The following is a 13,496-nucleotide window of genomic DNA, read 5'->3' as shown; positions in this document are numbered from 1 at the left end:
ACTAGTTTTTTCTTTTTTATTTAATTGCCAATATATTTTGTTAGATTACCCGTGTAATTTAAAAAAGGAGAGCCCCTGTCCCTTTCAGGAAACCCGAAAGAAGAAAAGTGAACATTAAAATAATTTTTTTTAATTAACCTAGGACAAAAAAAAGAAAGAAAAGACTACTATTTTTAGAGATTTACCGAGAGCTAATAAAAACTGCTTAAAAATATATATGGCGTCAGACAAAGGCACGTAGAGTTAATTTTTTTTATTAGCTAGTACTACATTATTTCATTCCTACCTATTGTTCTAGGGATGATAAATTTTACAGATATTTTAATATTTATAATACGGGTGCGATCAAAAAGCCTAGCAGGTACAGCTATTTCTGTTGAAGGCAGCCGCGTCTGGGCACCTCTAAGGAAGTACGCAGGGGGGAAAGATTAGTAAGAGTAAAACGGCAAGTTGTTCCGAGGTGACCCTAAGCTCTTTTTTCTTCGTCTATGAGAGTAAAGGTTAAAAGTATTAAACGTATTGAAACTCTTCGATGCTTCCTGTTTCAGAAGATTTTCCTTCCATGCGGTGGGCAATCGCATGACATCTATGCAACAAGATCCTTTTACTCTGTATTACGAAACACTCCCTCGTCAGATGATGGGCGTATTTTTAAAGTTTCTTGTCCTACAACAACAAAAATAGGGCCGGAGTCTTATAGTACTAAGCACAAATTAAGGACAAAAGAAAATATTACTATTCAAATAACCGATAAAAAGAAAGGTCAGGGTCTTTTCTTGCAATCTGGAATTCATTCATTTAGCCACTTCCCTTTTTTCCATTCTATATGATTTTCTTTCCTTCCCAATCGAAACATAACTGCATGTGGTTCGGATTTACCTTGTACTAGTTAGGAAGAGGGGCAGCCCACAAATAACTTGTTAGTATATGTTACCAAAAAGATGAAACCCTGATCTAAAGGGAAATATCCTAGTTATAGAAAAACACAAGGGAATGAATACAAAAAATGAATAAAGCTTAAATGGTATATACCTGACTCCCCTTTTTACTTAATGTACTATTGTAGCTATACTTTGGAAAAATCTATTAAGTTTTGAAATAGAGCATCAGTCCCGAGGAAAAAAAAAGATAGAATGATAAGATATGAAAATTTCGAAGCAATATGTTTGTGTTTCAACCTTTTTCTTAATATAGAGTAGGTACCTTCTTTACAGGACGCTTTTTCTTTTACCTGCACTCAAAACAAATGAGGGATAATATGAATGCAGCTGTATCTGCTGTAACATTTCATTTTAACGATTGAAGCTTATTTTTTGCGATCCCAAACTTCCATTACTGTTGTTTAACTGCCTTGCTTTACTTATAATTTAAATGAGTAATATTTACCTTTATTTTCTGTTCCAGAACATTTCGACTCAGTTTTTCCCTGAAGGTACATGTAAAGGAATCAATACATATCGTGATTTACATTGACATCACTTTACAGGTTCGTTGTTTCATTAATGTAAAATAGAATGAAATGATGTCCAATAAGTTATTAAAAACTAACGATCCACCGCAATTGCTATTCAGATTTTGTGAACAAAATAATATCACGAGGCTTGAATCATTTCAGTTTGTGCAAACAATGCAAAACTCCAAAACCGAGAGGATTTACCTGCTATATTGGTAATTACAGCAGCTGTTCAAATTTGATTTTACTAAGTTCATGAAGGAGTATAGATTTACTTCCTATGATGAGTTAATATATATAATGCTGGTCATTACTGTTAGAGCTTTTTAAGAATGATTTGAATCTCAAATATTTCCTCTAATACAAGCACTTATTTTAAATACACTTACTATCAAAAAACTGATAATTTAGAGCAAGGCAATGATGAGTTTATTGAGCCCTTTGCTTTTCTTATGCTTTTTTAGCTTAGTGACCGCCCAACAACGGTATGGTCCCAACATATACGAAGACTATGTACACACTGGTGATATCAATGACACAACCGAGGGTGTGTCTTGGTATTTCAACATCTATCCAAACACTACTAGTATTGAATTTAATGGGAACATCAACCTTAGTTCATACTTTGTTGCTATATCACATACAGGTGTTACAAAACTCGATTACACGTATCATGGAGGGGACATCTACTTGGGTAATAGTATGCTAATAGATAACTCAGCCTCCCTAGGTCCATTGCAAATAATAATGACTGGGGACTCATTCACCACTCCAGTAAATACATTTGAGGTTTTTGCAACTTACGGGACCAACAGTACTGCGTACTATGATTTCAACACTTTCAGCTCACTGGATAACAAATTTCATAATATCGACGTTACATTCTCAGCACGTACATCAATTACTGCTGGTAACTTTTTTGCGCAAAACTCCTCAATTTATGTAGAGGGAAATTATACACAGACTCAACTTGATCCGGGACCTGGTGTAAATAACGGTGCAATTTGGTTCAATGGTAAACTTGAGTCCTCTTCAGACCGATTCAATTTCCAGTTTAGATACCCTTACACTGGGCATAATTTATTCGTTATTAACGACGCTGTCCCAGATCAGCAGAAAGAGTATTACATAAAAGGTTTCGCCACTGAGCGCGATAGCTATATTGCATTCCCATCACAAATCGAATCTCTAGAATATGTTCCATATAACTCCTCAGACTACGCTAATTCTGACTATCTTGAAGTCAAAACAGCAAATGGCGATTTTAAATTACATTTTTCTTCTAATGCCTTACTTAATGGTTCCAGTTTTGAGTTGGAAACTTTGGAAGGTAATAAAAATGGGACCACTGTACCTCTATATGCCATCAAATATCGTGATGTTTACATACAACCACCTCCAGCAACATATACGTGGGACTATCCGTCCACGTATTGTTTTGTGGAGTCCTTTTTCCCAACTATAGGTAGCGACGGCAAGACACACACTGGTCAATCATATCATACTATTGATCCATTTCAATCATATACCGAACCAACGCCATCGACTATAAAAACAGCAATTAACGGAACAATAGAGACGGAAGTGATATCTTTCTTCGCTACTTTAGATGAAAACTGTATAGCGCAAACTGCATCAACGACATATATTCTAACACTTAACGACACATACTCTCAGCCAGCAGAGTCGACTGCTGTGGTCACCAAGGACAGCACCACTGAGACGGATGTGATCTCGTTCTTCCCAACTGTGGGCACTGACGGCAAGACACACACTGGATCCACCACATACACCTTGGTTGACACCGACACGTACTCTCAACCAGCAGAGTCGACTGCTGTGGTCACCAAGGACAGCACCACTGAGACGGATGTGATCTCGTTCTTCCCAACTGTGGGCACTGACGGCAAGACACACACTGGATCCACCACATACACCTTGGTTGACACCGACACGTACTCTCAACCAGCAGAGTCGACTGCTGTGGTCACCAAGGACAGCACCACTGAGACGGATGTGATCTCGTTCTTCCCAACTGTGGGCACTGACGGCAAGACACACACTGGATCCACCACATACACCTTGGTTGACACCGACACGTACTCTCAACCAGCAGAGTCGACTGCTGTGGTCACCAAGGACAGCACCACTGAGACGGATGTGATCTCGTTCTTCCCAACTGTGGGCACTGACGGCAAGACACACACTGGATCCACCACATACACCTTGGTTGACACCGACACGTACTCTCAACCAGCAGAGTCGACTGCTGTGGTCACCAAGGACAGCACCACTGAGACGGATGTGATCTCGTTCTTCCCAACTGTGGGCACTGACGGCAAGACACACACTGGATCCACCACATACACCTTGGTTGACACCGACACGTACTCTCAACCAGCAGAGTCGACTGCTGTGGTCACCAAGGACAGCACCACTGAGACGGATGTGATCTCGTTCTTCCCAACTGTGGGCACTGACGGCAAGACACACACTGGATCCACCACATACACCTTGGTTGACACCGACACGTACTCTCAACCAGCAGAGTCGACTGCTGTGGTCACCAAGGACAGCACCACTGAGACGGATGTGATCTCGTTCTTCCCAACTGTGGGCACTGACGGCAAGACACACACTGGATCCACCACATACACCTTGGTTGACACCGACACGTACTCTCAACCAGCAGAGTCGACTGCTGTGGTCACCAAGGACAGCACCACTGAGACGGATGTGATCTCGTTCTTCCCAACTGTGGGCACTGACGGCAAGACACACACTGGATCCACCACATACACCTTGGTTGACACCGACACGTACTCTCAACCAGCAGAGTCGACTGCTGTGGTCACCAAGGACAGCACCACTGAGACGGATGTGATCTCGTTCTTCCCAACTGTGGGCACTGACGGCAAGACACACACTGGATCCACCACATACACCTTGGTTGACACCGACACGTACTCTCAACCAGCAGAGTCGACTGCTGTGGTCACCAAGGACAGCACCACTGAGACGGATGTGATCTCGTTCTTCCCAACTGTGGGCACTGACGGCAAGACACACACTGGATCCACCACATACACCTTGGTTGACACCGACACGTACTCTCAACCAGCAGAGTCGACTGCTGTGGTCACCAAGGACAGCACCACTGAGACGGATGTGATCTCGTTCTTCCCAACTGTGGGCACTGACGGCAAGACACACACTGGATCCACCACATACACCTTGGTTGACACCGACACGTACTCTCAACCAGCAGAGTCGACTGCTGTGGTCACCAAGGACAGCACCACTGAGACGGATGTGATCTCGTTCTTCCCAACTGTGGGCACTGACGGCAAGACACACACTGGATCCACCACATACACCTTGGTTGACACCGACACGTACTCTCAACCAGCAGAGTCGACTGCTGTGGTCACCAAGGACAGCACCACTGAGACGGATGTGATCTCGTTCTTCCCAACTGTGGGCACTGACGGCAAGACACACACTGGATCCACCACATACACCTTGGTTGACACCGACACGTACTCTCAACCAGCAGAGTCGACTGCTGTGGTCACCAAGGACAGCACCACTGAGACGGATGTGATCTCGTTCTTCCCAACTGTGGGCACTGACGGCAAGACACACACTGGATCCACCACATACACCTTGGTTGACACCGACACGTACTCTCAACCAGCAGAGTCGACTGCTGTGGTCACCAAGGACAGCACCACTGAGACGGATGTGATCTCGTTCTTCCCAACTGTGGGCACTGACGGCAAGACACACACTGGATCCACCACATACACCTTGGTTGACACCGACACGTACTCTCAACCAGCAGAGTCGACTGCTGTGGTCACCAAGGACAGCACCACTGAGACGGATGTGATCTCGTTCTTCCCAACTGTGGGCACTGACGGCAAGACACACACTGGATCCACCACATACACCTTGGTTGACACCGACACGTACTCTCAACCAGCAGAGTCGACTGCTGTGGTCACCAAGGACAGCACCACTGAGACGGATGTGATCTCGTTCTTCCCAACTGTGGGCACTGACGGCAAGACACACACTGGATCCACCACATACACCTTGGTTGACACCGACACGTACTCTCAACCAGCAGAGTCGACTGCTGTGGTCACCAAGGACAGCACCACTGAGACGGATGTGATCTCGTTCTTCCCAACTGTGGGCACTGACGGCAAGACACACACTGGATCCACCACATACACCTTGGTTGACACCGACACGTACTCTCAACCAGCAGAGTCGACTGCTGTGGTCACCAAGGACAGCACCACTGAGACGGATGTGATCTCGTTCTTCCCAACTGTGGGCACTGACGGCAAGACACACACTGGATCCACCACATACACCTTGGTTGACACCGACACGTACTCTCAACCAGCAGAGTCGACTGCTGTGGTCACCAAGGACAGCACCACTGAGACGGATGTGATCTCGTTCTTCCCAACTGTGGGCACTGACGGCAAGACACACACTGGATCCACCACATACACCTTGGTTGACACCGACACGTACTCTCAACCAGCAGAGTCGACTGCTGTGGTCACCAAGGACAGCACCACTGAGACGGATGTGATCTCGTTCTTCCCAACTGTGGGCACTGACGGCAAGACACACACTGGATCCACCACATACACCTTGGTTGACACCGACACGTACTCTCAACCAGCAGAGTCGACTGCTGTGGTCACCAAGGACAGCACCACTGAGACGGATGTGATCTCGTTCTTCCCAACTGTGGGCACTGACGGCAAGACACACACTGGATCCACCACATACACCTTGGTTGACACCGACACGTACTCTCAACCAGCAGAGTCGACTGCTGTGGTCACCAAGGACAGCACCACTGAGACGGATGTGATCTCGTTCTTCCCAACTGTGGGCACTGACGGCAAGACACACACTGGATCCACCACATACACCTTGGTTGACACCGACACGTACTCTCAACCAGCAGAGTCGACTGCTGTGGTCACCAAGGACAGCACCACTGAGACGGATGTGATCTCGTTCTTCCCAACTGTGGGCACTGACGGCAAGACACACACTGGATCCACCACATACACCTTGGTTGACACCGACACGTACTCTCAACCAGCAGAGTCGACTGCTGTGGTCACCAAGGACAGCACCACTGAGACGGATGTGATCTCGTTCTTCCCAACTGTGGGCACTGACGGCAAGACACACACTGGATCCACCACATACACCTTGGTTGACACCGACACGTACTCTCAACCAGCAGAGTCGACTGCTGTGGTCACCAAGGACAGCACCACTGAGACGGATGTGATCTCGTTCTTCCCAACTGTGGGCACTGACGGCAAGACACACACTGGATCCACCACATACACCTTGGTTGACACCGACACGTACTCTCAACCAGCAGAGTCGACTGCTGTGGTCACCAAGGACAGCACCACTGAGACGGATGTGATCTCGTTCTTCCCAACTGTGGGCACTGACGGCAAGACACACACTGGATCCACCACATACACCTTGGTTGACACCGACACGTACTCTCAACCAGCAGAGTCGACTGCTGTGGTCACCAAGGACAGCACCACTGAGACGGATGTGATCTCGTTCTTCCCAACTGTGGGCACTGACGGCAAGACACACACTGGATCCACCACATACACCTTGGTTGACACCGACACGTACTCTCAACCAGCAGAGTCGACTGCTGTGGTCACCAAGGACAGCACCACTGAGACGGATGTGATCTCGTTCTTCCCAACTGTGGGCACTGACGGCAAGACACACACTGGATCCACCACATACACCTTGGTTGACACCGACACGTACTCTCAACCAGCAGAGTCGACTGCTGTGGTCACCAAGGACAGCACCACTGAGACGGATGTGATCTCGTTCTTCCCAACTGTGGGCACTGACGGCAAGACACACACTGGATCCACCACATACACCTTGGTTGACACCGACACGTACTCTCAACCAGCAGAGTCGACTGCTGTGGTCACCAAGGACAGCACCACTGAGACGGATGTGATCTCGTTCTTCCCAACTGTGGGCACTGACGGCAAGACACACACTGGATCCACCACATACACCTTGGTTGACACCGACACGTACTCTCAACCAGCAGAGTCGACTGCTGTGGTCACCAAGGACAGCACCACTGAGACGGATGTGATCTCGTTCTTCCCAACTGTGGGCACTGACGGCAAGACACACACTGGATCCACCACATACACCTTGGTTGACACCGACACGTACTCTCAACCAGCAGAGTCGACTGCTGTGGTCACCAAGGACAGCACCACTGAGACGGATGTGATCTCGTTCTTCCCAACTGTGGGCACTGACGGCAAGACACACACTGGATCCACCACATACACCTTGGTTGACACCGACACGTACTCTCAACCAGCAGAGTCGACTGCTGTGGTCACCAAGGACAGCACCACTGAGACGGATGTGATCTCGTTCTTCCCAACTGTGGGCACTGACGGCAAGACACACACTGGATCCACCACATACACCTTGGTTGACACCGACACGTACTCTCAACCAGCAGAGTCGACTGCTGTGGTCACCAAGGACAGCACCACTGAGACGGATGTGATCTCGTTCTTCCCAACTGTGGGCACTGACGGCAAGACACACACTGGATCCACCACATACACCTTGGTTGACACCGACACGTACTCTCAACCAGCAGAGTCGACTGCTGTGGTCACCAAGGACAGCACCACTGAGACGGATGTGATCTCGTTCTTCCCAACTGTGGGCACTGACGGCAAGACACACACTGGATCCACCACATACACCTTGGTTGACACCGACACGTACTCTCAACCAGCAGAGTCGACTGCTGTGGTCACCAAGGACAGCACCACTGAGACGGATGTGATCTCGTTCTTCCCAACTGTGGGCACTGACGGCAAGACACACACTGGATCCACCACATACACCTTGGTTGACACCGACACGTACTCTCAACCAGCAGAGTCGACTGCTGTGGTCACCAAGGACAGCACCACTGAGACGGATGTGATCTCGTTCTTCCCAACTGTGGGCACTGACGGCAAGACACACACTGGATCCACCACATACACCTTGGTTGACACCGACACGTACTCTCAACCAGCAGAGTCGACTGCTGTGGTCACCAAGGACAGCACCACTGAGACGGATGTGATCTCGTTCTTCCCAACTGTGGGCACTGACGGCAAGACACACACTGGATCCACCACATACACCTTGGTTGACACCGACACGTACTCTCAACCAGCAGAGTCGACTGCTGTGGTCACCAAGGACAGCACCACTGAGACGGATGTGATCTCGTTCTTCCCAACTGTGGGCACTGACGGCAAGACACACACTGGATCCACCACATACACCTTGGTTGACACCGACACGTACTCTCAACCAGCAGAGTCGACTGCTGTGGTCACCAAGGACAGCACCACTGAGACGGATGTGATCTCGTTCTTCCCAACTGTGGGCACTGACGGCAAGACACACACTGGATCCACCACATACACCTTGGTTGACACCGACACGTACTCTCAACCAGCAGAGTCGACTGCTGTGGTCACCAAGGACAGCACCACTGAGACGGATGTGATCTCGTTCTTCCCAACTGTGGGCACTGACGGCAAGACACACACTGGATCCACCACATACACCTTGGTTGACACCGACACGTACTCTCAACCAGCAGAGTCGACTGCTGTGGTCACCAAGGACAGCACCACTGAGACGGATGTGATCTCGTTCTTCCCAACTGTGGGCACTGACGGCAAGACACACACTGGATCCACCACATACACCTTGGTTGACACCGACACGTACTCTCAACCAGCAGAGTCGACTGCTGTGGTCACCAAGGACAGCACCACTGAGACGGATGTGATCTCGTTCTTCCCAACTGTGGGCACTGACGGCAAGACACACACTGGATCCACCACATACACCTTGGTTGACACCGACACGTACTCTCAACCAGCAGAGTCGACTGCTGTGGTCACCAAGGACAGCACCACTGAGACGGATGTGATCTCGTTCTTCCCAACTGTGGGCACTGACGGCAAGACACACACTGGATCCACCACATACACCTTGGTTGACACCGACACGTACTCTCAACCAGCAGAGTCGACTGCTGTGGTCACCAAGGACAGCACCACTGAGACGGATGTGATCTCGTTCTTCCCAACTGTGGGCACTGACGGCAAGACACACACTGGATCCACCACATACACCTTGGTTGACACCGACACGTACTCTCAACCAGCAGAGTCGACTGCTGTGGTCACCAAGGACAGCACCACTGAGACGGATGTGATCTCGTTCTTCCCAACTGTGGGCACTGACGGCAAGACACACACTGGATCCACCACATACACCTTGGTTGACACCGACACGTACTCTCAACCAGCAGAGTCGACTGCTGTGGTCACCAAGGACAGCACCACTGAGACGGATGTGATCTCGTTCTTCCCAACTGTGGGCACTGACGGCAAGACACACACTGGATCCACCACATACACCTTGGTTGACACCGACACGTACTCTCAACCAGCAGAGTCGACTGCTGTGGTCACCAAGGACAGCACCACTGAGACGGATGTGATCTCGTTCTTCCCAACTGTGGGCACTGACGGCAAGACACACACTGGATCCACCACATACACCTTGGTTGACACCGACACGTACTCTCAACCAGCAGAGTCGACTGCTGTGGTCACCAAGGACAGCACCACTGAGACGGATGTGATCTCGTTCTTCCCAACTGTGGGCACTGACGGCAAGACACACACTGGATCCACCACATACACCTTGGTTGACACCGACACGTACTCTCAACCAGCAGAGTCGACTGCTGTGGTCACCAAGGACAGCACCACTGAGACGGATGTGATCTCGTTCTTCCCAACTGTGGGCACTGACGGCAAGACACACACTGGATCCACCACATACACCTTGGTTGACACCGACACGTACTCTCAACCAGCAGAGTCGACTGCTGTGGTCACCAAGGACAGCACCACTGAGACGGATGTGATCTCGTTCTTCCCAACTGTGGGCACTGACGGCAAGACACACACTGGATCCACCACATACACCTTGGTTGACACCGACACGTACTCTCAACCAGCAGAGTCGACTGCTGTGGTCACCAAGGACAGCACCACTGAGACGGATGTGATCTCGTTCTTCCCAACTGTGGGCACTGACGGCAAGACACACACTGGATCCACCACATACACCTTGGTTGACACCGACACGTACTCTCAACCAGCAGAGTCGACTGCTGTGGTCACCAAGGACAGCACCACTGAGACGGATGTGATCTCGTTCTTCCCAACTGTGGGCACTGACGGCAAGACACACACTGGATCCACCACATACACCTTGGTTGACACCGACACGTACTCTCAACCAGCAGAGTCGACTGCTGTGGTCACCAAGGACAGCACCACTGAGACGGATGTGATCTCGTTCTTCCCAACTGTGGGCACTGACGGCAAGACACACACTGGATCCACCACATACACCTTGGTTGACACCGACACGTACTCTCAACCAGCAGAGTCGACTGCTGTGGTCACCAAGGACAGCACCACTGAGACGGATGTGATCTCGTTCTTCCCAACTGTGGGCACTGACGGCAAGACACACACTGGATCCACCACATACACCTTGGTTGACACCGACACGTACTCTCAACCAGCAGAGTCGACTGCTGTGGTCACCAAGGACAGCACCACTGAGACGGATGTGATCTCGTTCTTCCCAACTGTGGGCACTGACGGCAAGACACACACTGGATCCACCACATACACCTTGGTTGACACCGACACGTACTCTCAACCAGCAGAGTCGACTGCTGTGGTCACCAAGGACAGCACCACTGAGACGGATGTGATCTCGTTCTTCCCAACTGTGGGCACTGACGGCAAGACACACACTGGATCCACCACATACACCTTGGTTGACACCGACACGTACTCTCAACCAGCAGAGTCGACTGCTGTGGTCACCAAGGACAGCACCACTGAGACGGATGTGATCTCGTTCTTCCCAACTGTGGGCACTGACGGCAAGACACACACTGGATCCACCACATACACCTTGGTTGACACCGACACGTACTCTCAACCAGCAGAGTCGACTGCTGTGGTCACCAAGGACAGCACCACTGAGACGGATGTGATCTCGTTCTTCCCAACTGTGGGCACTGACGGCAAGACACACACTGGATCCACCACATACACCTTGGTTGACACCGACACGTACTCTCAACCAGCAGAGTCGACTGCTGTGGTCACCAAGGACAGCACCACTGAGACGGATGTGATCTCGTTCTTCCCAACTGTGGGCACTGACGGCAAGACACACACTGGATCCACCACATACACCTTGGTTGACACCGACACGTACTCTCAACCAGCAGAGTCGACTGCTGTGGTCACCAAGGACAGCACCACTGAGACGGATGTGATCTCGTTCTTCCCAACTGTGGGCACTGACGGCAAGACACACACTGGATCCACCACATACACCTTGGTTGACACCGACACGTACTCTCAACCAGCAGAGTCGACTGCTGTGGTCACCAAGGACAGCACCACTGAGACGGATGTGATCTCGTTCTTCCCAACTGTGGGCACTGACGGCAAGACACACACTGGATCCACCACATACACCTTGGTTGACACCGACACGTACTCTCAACCAGCAGAGTCGACTGCTGTGGTCACCAAGGACAGCACCACTGAGACGGATGTGATCTCGTTCTTCCCAACTGTGGGCACTGACGGCAAGACACACACTGGATCCACCACATACACCTTGGTTGACACCGACACGTACTCTCAACCAGCAGAGTCGACTGCTGTGGTCACCAAGGACAGCACCACTGAGACGGATGTGATCTCGTTCTTCCCAACTGTGGGCACTGACGGCAAGACACACACTGGATCCACCACATACACCTTGGTTGACACCGACACGTACTCTCAACCAGCAGAGTCGACTGCTGTGGTCACCAAGGACAGCACCACTGAGACGGATGTGATCTCGTTCTTCCCAACTGTGGGCACTGACGGCAAGACACACACTGGATCCACCACATACACCTTGGTTGACACCGACACGTACTCTCAACCAGCAGAGTCGACTGCTGTGGTCACCAAGGACAGCACCACTGAGACGGATGTGATCTCGTTCTTCCCAACTGTGGGCACTGACGGCAAGACACACACTGGATCCACCACATACACCTTGGTTGACACCGACACGTACTCTCAACCAGCAGAGTCGACTGCTGTGGTCACCAAGGACAGCACCACTGAGACGGATGTGATCTCGTTCTTCCCAACTGTGGGCACTGACGGCAAGACACACACTGGATCCACCACATACACCTTGGTTGACACCGACACGTACTCTCAACCAGCAGAGTCGACTGCTGTGGTCACCAAGGACAGCACCACTGAGACGGATGTGATCTCGTTCTTCCCAACTGTGGGCACTGACGGCAAGACACACACTGGATCCACCACATACACCTTGGTTGACACCGACACGTACTCTCAACCAGCAGAGTCGACTGCTGTGGTCACCAAGGACAGCACCACTGAGACGGATGTGATCTCGTTCTTCCCAACTGTGGGCACTGACGGCAAGACACACACTGGATCCACCACATACACCTTGGTTGACACCGACACGTACTCTCAACCAGCAGAGTCGACTGCTGTGGTCACCAAGGACAGCACCACTGAGACGGATGTGATCTCGTTCTTCCCAACTGTGGGCACTGACGGCAAGACACACACTGGATCCACCACATACACCTTGGTTGACACCGACACGTACTCTCAACCAGCAGAGTCGACTGCTGTGGTCACCAAGGACAGCACCACTGAGACGGATGTGATCTCGTTCTTCCCAACTGTGGGCACTGACGGCAAGACACACACTGGATCCACCACATACACCTTGGTTGACACCGACACGTACTCTC

Source organism: Nakaseomyces bracarensis, assembly GCF_045282275.1.
Source record: "Nakaseomyces bracarensis strain CBM3 chromosome Unknown Scaff1_0, whole genome shotgun sequence".
NCBI lineage: Eukaryota > Fungi > Ascomycota > Saccharomycetes > Saccharomycetales > Saccharomycetaceae > Nakaseomyces > Nakaseomyces bracarensis.
This window is presented reverse-complemented; position numbering follows the sequence as displayed.